At 46.5% G+C, this 8108-nt stretch overlaps 1 non-coding gene across 1 annotated transcript; it reads right to left on the bottom strand.

Moving 5' to 3' along the window:
- Positions 1-6444: 6444 nt before the first annotated feature.
- LOC119471276 lies at positions 6445-6552 on the bottom strand. The gene has a single exon (XR_005200312.1). It is a non-coding gene; the product is annotated as a U6 spliceosomal RNA (small nuclear RNA).
- Between the last annotated feature and the right edge of the window lie 1556 nt (positions 6553-8108).

The following is an 8108-nucleotide window of genomic DNA, read 5'->3' as shown; positions in this document are numbered from 1 at the left end:
AAAAAAAGCAAAAACAGAGAACAAAATGTAGATTGGTTGTTTTCAAATTACTTTCCCTAAAGAGTTAAAACAGAGGTGATTGCTTTATTATGCTGATTCAGGTTGACCGGGATCTTCTGTTCTGTTTTGTTTTGTTTTGTTTTGTTTTGTTTTGAAAGAGAGATGGAGTCTTGCTTGTTGGCCAGGCTGGTCTGGAACTCCTGACCTCAAGCAAGTCTCCCACCTTGGCCTTCCAAAGTGTTGGGATTACAGAAGTGAGCCACCGTACCCAGCTGGACCCTCCTATTTTGTTTTGTTTTTTAGGAAAACTGGCCTGTTTCAGTTTCATCATCTGGCTCGTAGTACAAGTGACTCCATTCTGGTTTGGTCTGGCCTGCTGGGGCCCAGTGCAGGAGGCTAGTCCAAATGATGGCCTCCTACTAACTTTGCTTCACACATACACCACTTATGTTAAATTAATTGCACAATTACAACATAAAATAATGTGTCTACTACTGAACTATGGGCTTCTCAGTAGGGCAGGAACATCATCTTATTTATATCAGTGTTCTTGAAACACAGCCTGGTGCTTAATGGTGGCTCAATACCTGGAACATAGTAAATACACAATAAATGTTCCTTCTGGACAGGGAGTGGTGGAGTGAAAACAACTGGTCTCCATTGCCTCTCACAGAACTGAATTGCAGGCATCTTAGACTTCAAAATTGATCAGTTTTCTCCCCCAAAAACAGTTTGCAGCAGTCCAATGTCCAAGACATAAAATATCCTAAATGAATTACGGCAGGAAGAAAAAAAACCACATATTCTCTTTTTTTTGAGTTGGAGTCTTGCTCTCTCGCCCAGGCTGGAGAGCAATGGTGCACTCTCAACTCACCGCAACCTCCGCTTCCTGGGTTCAAGTGATTCTCCTGCCTGAGCCTCCTGAGTAGCTGGGATTATAGGTGCGGAGCACCACGCCTGGCTAATTTTTTTTTTTTTTTTAGTAGAGACAGGGTTTCACCCTATTGGTCAGGCTGGTCTTGAACTCCTAATCTGGTGATCTGCCCACCTCAGCCTCCCAAAGTGCTGGGATTACAGACATGAGCCACGGCACCTGGCCCAAATACCACATATTCTCACTTAAAAGCGAGAGCTAAACATCAGATATTTATGGACATCAGGATGGCAATGGTAGACACTGGAGACTACTGGAGTGGCGAAGGAGGGAGGGGACAAGGGTCGAAACACTGTTGGGTACCTGGGTGATGGGATCATTTATACCCCATACATCAGCATCACACAGTATACCCAGGTAACAACCCTGCATATGTATGCCCTAAATCTAAAATCCAGGTTGAAAAAGAAGGAAAAAAAAAAGAAGAAACAGAGTATCTTCCTGAAAGGCTTACGTGAAAATGTGCAGAAGAAAGCAAATCCTCTTAGCAACTTACCCACTTAAATAAGTAACAGGGGCCCTGACATAAATGAGATGACCTGCCTCCAGGGCTGGATTGGAAAGGCAGAACATCGGGCTGCAATAAAGCTCACCAGGTTTAGAAAAAAAGCCTGGTTGTCTTCTTTTCTCTCTTATCCTCACAAACTGCTACTACTTGGATTCTGAATGTTTGAAACAAAAGCGCATGGGAGGAATAAAGGTGGATTTAACTGACAGTCTTTTGGAATGTAAATACCAATCTAAATGAAGAAATAATGTTTTTCAGCTTCAATACAATCTACTTTGGTTTATCAGAGTGAAAAGTCTGATGAAATACCTAGTTATAAAAATGTGAAAACTCCTAAGGAAGTAAATCTGTACAGAAGGAGAATTGGGGAGCTGAAATATTTCCCAATTTTTACTGTCTTCTTTTTCTCCCAAGTATCTTTTTTTTTTGAGATGAAGTCTACCTCTGTCGCCCAGGCTGGAGTGCAGTGGTGCCATCTCAGCTCACTGCAACCTCCGACTCCTGGGTTCAAGTGATTCTCCTGCCTCAGTCTCCCTGAGTAGCTGGGATTACAGGCACCCGCCACCATACCCAGCTGATTTTTATATTTTTAGTGGGGACAGGGTTTCACCATTTTGGCCAGGCTGGTCTGGAACTCCTGACCTCAAGTGATCTGCCCGCCTTGGGCTCCCTAAGTGCTGGGATTACAGATGTGAGCCACCGTGCCCGACAGAATCTTAAAATATGAGTCACAGGCCAGTTCTGTGCATTGTAAGATGTCCAGCAACACTCTTGATGTCTGCCCACTAGATACCTGTAGCATCTCCCAATTCATGACAATTACAAATGTCTCCAGACATTGCCAGAGGTCCCCTGGGGGACATAAATCACCCTATTTGGGTATGACTGTCACAGAGTATTTGAGTTTGGTAAGGTTTCCCAGAGTTTAGTCATTCAGGTATCACCTTCACGAATGTTGCCAGATCTTGGTGCCTCCTGTGTGGCTATCTCCTTCATTTATTTATTTAGGGACAGAGTCTCGCTCAGTAACCCAGGCTGGAGTGAGTGGCACAATCTCAGTTCACTGTAATCCTCCTGCCTCAGCCTCCTAGGTAGGATTACAGGCATGAGCCAGGGTGTTGGCCTATTTTAGCCAACCTTCTTTTCACTTTTTTACTTAAGCTAATTTAATCACAGCCTAAAAAATAGTATACCTGATATTTATTTATTTATTTATTTGAGAGGGGGTTTCACCATGTTGGTCAGACTGGTCTCAAACTCCTGACCTCAGGTAATCCACCTGCCTTGGCCTCCCAAAGTGCTGGGATTATAGGCGTGAGCCACTGTGCCCGGCCATACCTGGTATCTTGAATGAGATGTGCTAATGATAATTTTTCTAGTACTTATTTAAATACCTATTAAAAAGAGTTCATCCACTTACCATTACCACCTGTGTTAGAAACAGAGCCTGAAACAGGGATTCTTTTTTTTTTTTTTTTTTGAGATGGGTTCTGACTCTGTTGCCCTCAGGCTGGAGTGCAGTGGCTCCATCACAGCTCACTACAGTCCCGACCTCCCCAGGCTCAGGTGATCCTCCCACATCGGTTTTTGTATTTTTAGTAGAGATGGGGTTTCGCCGTGTTGCCCAGCCTGGTCTCCAACTCCTGTGTTCAAGTGATCTGCCCACCTTAACCTCCCAAAGTTCTAGGATTATAGGCATGAGCCACCACACCCAGCTGGAATAGGGATTCTTGCTGTAGTGACTTAACGAATGCTGCCAGGAGGAAGTAGGGGAAACAGGACAGTGAAAGGGAAGCCAAGCAATGATATGGTTTCAGCAGAACCTTTTCCCAGAGGGAGCTCGGTCATGAATAGTGCCATAAAAGCATCCCACCTCTAGGTGATGGGACGTTTGTCCATCATTGGCTGTGGGAGCCAGGGTGTAACCTTCCAGGCATTTCCTGGTAAGGCAGCTCCCTTCTGCCCCATCAATTTTTTGGAGAATGGGGCAGCTGTGAGCTGTTAGCAGGGGACACTCAGCAGCCGAGCGTGGCGTGTATTGGCCTGGACACCTGGGCAGTACACCAACAGTATGTATCACAACACCTAAAATTGTCTTGGGTACCACCAGGGGAACTTGAACCATAGTTCGGAAAACTCCAGTATAGAGAATGGCACAGTGAATGTAGCATTTTAGGAAAACCGTCTGATGGTGTTTTGTGGAATGTCTATGAAAGGGTGGAGTGTGAAAGGAGGGGCATCAGATTAAAGTCTGTGGAAAGGTCTAGACTTGGAATGTTCGGGGAGCTTGACAATGCTTGTGACGGTAGAAATTGAGAGGAGAAGAAAGATGAGAAGGGTATATGGAAAGAAGGGTCAGGGGGCTGTTAGTGAAGGGATTGAGGAGAGTAAAGAGAAGGTGGTCCAGTTGGGAACCTGGAGCCGGGCTAGGAATAAAGGTTTGGGGCAAAGAAGCTGGTTTGCTTCTGCTGTCAAGACCAAGAGAACAACTCTCTAGCACTAATATTTGTGGGACGTTCTTCTCCTTTGCTTTTGTCTGCAAAACCCATTGTTAAAAGTAATGATTTTGGCTGGGCGAGGCGGCTCATACCTGTAATCCCAGCACTTTGGGAGGCTGAGATGGGTGGATCACTTGAGGTCAGGAGTTTGAGACCAGCTTGGTCAACATGGCGAAACCCTGTCTTTACTAAAAATACAAGAATTAGCTGGGCATGGAGGTGGATGCCTGTAATCCCAGCTACTCAGGAGGCTAAGGCAGGAGAGTCGCTTGAACCCGGGAGGCAGAGATTGCAGTGAGCCGAGATCAGGTCACTGCACTTCAGCCTGGGTGACAGAGTGAGACGGTCTAAAAAAAAAAGGCTGGGCACGGTGGCTCACACCTGTAATTTCAGCATTTTGGGAGACCGAGGCAGGGCAAATCATGAGGTCAGGAGTTCAAGACCATCCTGGCCAACATGGTGAAACGCTGTCTCTATTAAAAATACAAAAATTAGCTGGGCATGGTGGCGCACGCCTGTAATCCAAGCTACTCTGGAGGCTGAGGCAGGAGAATCACTTGAACCTGGGAGGTGGAGTTTGCAGTGAGCAGAGATGGTGCTATTGCACTCCAGCCTGGGCAACAAGAGCCAAACTCTGTCTCAAAAAAAAAAAAAAGGATTTGCTTCTCCTCAGATGTTGGCAAAAAGGTGGATGCCAAGGACTATCTGCTTTTTCCTCCTGCCACATCAGCATGTTAGCAGCTCTCGGGGCAGATGGCAAGACCCCCTCCTCTTTCAGGATTGAATTCACCCTTGCCGAGTGTCACATCTTCAATTGTCTTTCTTTTCTGATGAGAGGGTCCTCACCGCTTCCTGCCCTCCTTTTTTGGCAACAGAAGTGTGATGTGAGATGTGAGATTTAATTTCTCAAAAAAACTAAAAAAGATGCCAAGATCCCCAGACTCCATCTCACGTGGGCCAAGATCTTCTTCGGGTGCGAGGGTCAGTGTAGACAAAGGCACTTGGATCGCTTGTGATGGCTCCTCTCTCTCTAATTATAGAAAGTATTTAGCTATTGTTTCCTAATTGCTCACTGCAGTTGGGTTTGAGCGGTTTTTTTTTTTTTTTTTTTTTTTTTTTCTCCTGACAAAAGGCTGGTTTCTGATGAATTGTTCTTTTCTTTCCGCCTTGGTCCCCTGCCATACCAGTGCTTGCCTCTTCCACTGGAGAACTGCAGGAGGCGGTATGGTATTTCTGGGGAAGCTACTTTACCTCAACCAATTGTTCTCTTGGCTTCTCAGTTGCCTAATAGGAAGGGAATTAACATTTACTGGGCATCTATTTAGTATGTGCCAGGCACTGTGCTAAGCGCTCACACAGGTTGTCTTATTCAATCCTTGCAGCAAGCTTGAGAGGCAGGTATAATTATTCCCAATTTCCAGATGAAGAATCTAAGGTGAAGGAAGTCTCAGTCAATATGAGTATGGCTGAGTCAGAATTCAAACTCAGGTCTTTGTGTATGAGTGTATGAGTCCTTTTTTTTTTTTTTTTTTTGAGACAGGGTCTCATTCTGTTGCTTAGGCTGGAGTGCAGTGGTGCGATCTTGGCTACTGCAGTTTCAACCTCCCAGGCTCAAATGATTCTCCCACATCAGCCTCCTGAGTGGCTGGGACTATAGGCATGTGCCATTATGCATGGCTAATCTTGTTTTATTTTTCGATGAGATGGGGTCTCACCATGTTGCCCAGGCTGGCCTTGAACTTCTGGGCTCAAACAATTCTCCTGCTGGAGTCAGTCTGGGCACAGTGGCTGAGGCTTGTAATCCCTTCCCAAAATGCTGGAATTGTCAGCTACTGTGCCCAGACTGGCTCCATGTTTTCCTCTCTCAAAAGTTTTTCTAAGGCTGGGTGTGGTGGCTCATGCCTGTAATCCCAGCACTTTGGGAGGCTGGCAGATGACCTGAGGTCAGGAGTTTGAGAGTAGCCTGGCCAACATAGCAAAACCCCATCTCTACTAAAAATATAAAAATTAGCTGGAGGTGGTGGCGGACACCTGCAATTCCAGCTACTCGGGAGGCTGAGGCAGGAGAATCGCTTGAACCAGGAGGTGGAGGTTGTGGTGAGCCAAGATTGCACCACTGCACTCCAGCCTGGGCGACGAGTATGAAACTCTGTCTCAAAAAAAAAAATGTTTTTCTAGACTTCTGGTTGATACAACATCAGTGTTGGTGCTATGGAAGACTTGGAGACTCCTGCTCTCTTGCCCTAAAAGTGCTTATTTCGAGGTTCTCTGTTAGTGCTAGGGCTTGTTGGGGATGCCTATAGGACTCTTTTTTTTTAAATTGCATTTTGGGTTTTGGCGTACATGTGAAGAACATGCAAGATTGTTGCATAGGTACACACATGGCAGTGTGATTTGCTGCCTTCCTCCCCATCACCTATATCTGGCATTTCTCCCCATGCTCTCTCTCTCCAACTCCCCACACCCCACTGTCCCTCCCCTATGCCTATAGGACTCTTTTTTTTTAAAATATGGAATGCTTCACGAATTTGTGTGTCATCCTTGCACAGGGGGCCATGCTAATCTTCTCTGTATCGTTCCCATTTTAGTATGTGTGCTGCTGAAGCAAGCACGCCTATAGGACTCTTAAAAGAGCTCTAGGTTTCCTGTTTTGGCTCATGACACATGGAATTTCCAATGTCACAGTAGCAAGGACAAGGAGGAAAGCCATCCCTCCTAGGGCTGTAGCAGTAAGGATCCAATGGGAAACAGATGGCACATTCAAGGGTTTACATGCAGAGCAGAACATTCAATGAATGGACTACTTAGCAGAGTTATGGGCAGTTAAAGGAACCAACAAGTGATGGGGAAGCTACCAGGGACTAGCAGCAGCAGGAAGCCATCACTACGCCTAGGTTTAAAGGGACATGGTGTGAGAATGGTGTTCCTGAAGCCCAATGACAGCTGGGGCTCTGGCAGAAGTGTCCAGACAGGAGCCATGAGAGGAGGGGAGCTCAGCCACTGCCAGAACGCCAGCAGGAAGGGCAGCAGCTGGTGGTGTGCGAGTGTGTGAGTATGTGAGTATATGTCCAGACATCCAGGTCTCTCTCTCCTCTGCCTTCCAATCTCCGGATCATGCTACCACTGGCCAAAACCAGCTAGAAGACAGAGAGTAGGGGAGCCCAGGGATGCAGCTCTTGCAGGTCAGCTTCTTGGGGCACAGGGCAGGAAGGAAGGGCAGAGAGAGCACCTGGGAAGATACAGAGAGTGTTCAGCACAGGGGATGACTTCACTTGTGCCCTCCACATCAGTGTCATTTTTTTTTTTTTTTTTGAGATGGAGTCTAGCTCTGTCGCCCAGGCTGGAGTGCAATATGCAATCTTGGCTCACTGAAACCTCTGTCTCCTGGGTTCAAGCGATTCTCCTGCCTCAGCCTCCCGAGTAGCTGGGACTGCAGGCATGCGCCACCACGCCCAGCTAATTTTTGTATTTTCAGTAGAGACGTAGAGACGGGGCTTCACCATGTTGGTCAGGCTGGTCTCAAACTCCTGACCTTAAATGATCCCCCTGCCTGGGCCTCCCAGAGTTCTGGGGTTACAGGTGTGAACCACCACAGCTGGCCCAGTGTCATTTTTTTGGTGAGTGGAGACATACTCTACAGGAAGTGGGACATTGTTTACAGGCTCAAAGAATCATGGAATGTGAGAGTGGCAAGAGCCCTTAGAGCTCTACCTGTAAAATTCCTTTACTTTATAAAGAGGATCCTGAGGCCCAGGAAGGGGAAAGGACTGGTCCAACGTCAATTGCTAATTTGTGGCATGGGCAGGACTGGAAGCCAGCTTGCCTAACTTCCAGTCTATATTGCCTATTGGTTTGTGAGCTGTGATCAATTAATGGTTGGTAATAAAGGATTACTGCTGAACCACTTTGCCTATTTCCTGTTAAGACCTCAGAGTATAATTTACTTTGGCCCCAGACATTTGCTTCAAATGAGTCTTTCTCTGGCTGGTTGCAGTGGCTCATGCCTATAATCCAAGCACTTTGGAGGCCAAGGCGGGCGGATCACCTGAGGTCGGGAGTTCAAGACCAGCCTGACCAACATGGTGAAACCCCGTATTAAAAAAAAAAAAGAAAAATGCCAGGCACAGTGGCTGATGCCTGTAATCCCAGCAATTTGGGAGGCCGAGGC

This window comes from Cebus imitator, unplaced genomic scaffold (assembly GCF_001604975.1).
Source record: "Cebus imitator isolate Cc_AM_T3 unplaced genomic scaffold, Cebus_imitator-1.0 Scaffold54, whole genome shotgun sequence".
Classification (NCBI taxonomy): Eukaryota; Metazoa; Chordata; class Mammalia; order Primates; family Cebidae; genus Cebus; species Cebus imitator.
This window is presented reverse-complemented; position numbering and strand designations above follow the sequence as displayed.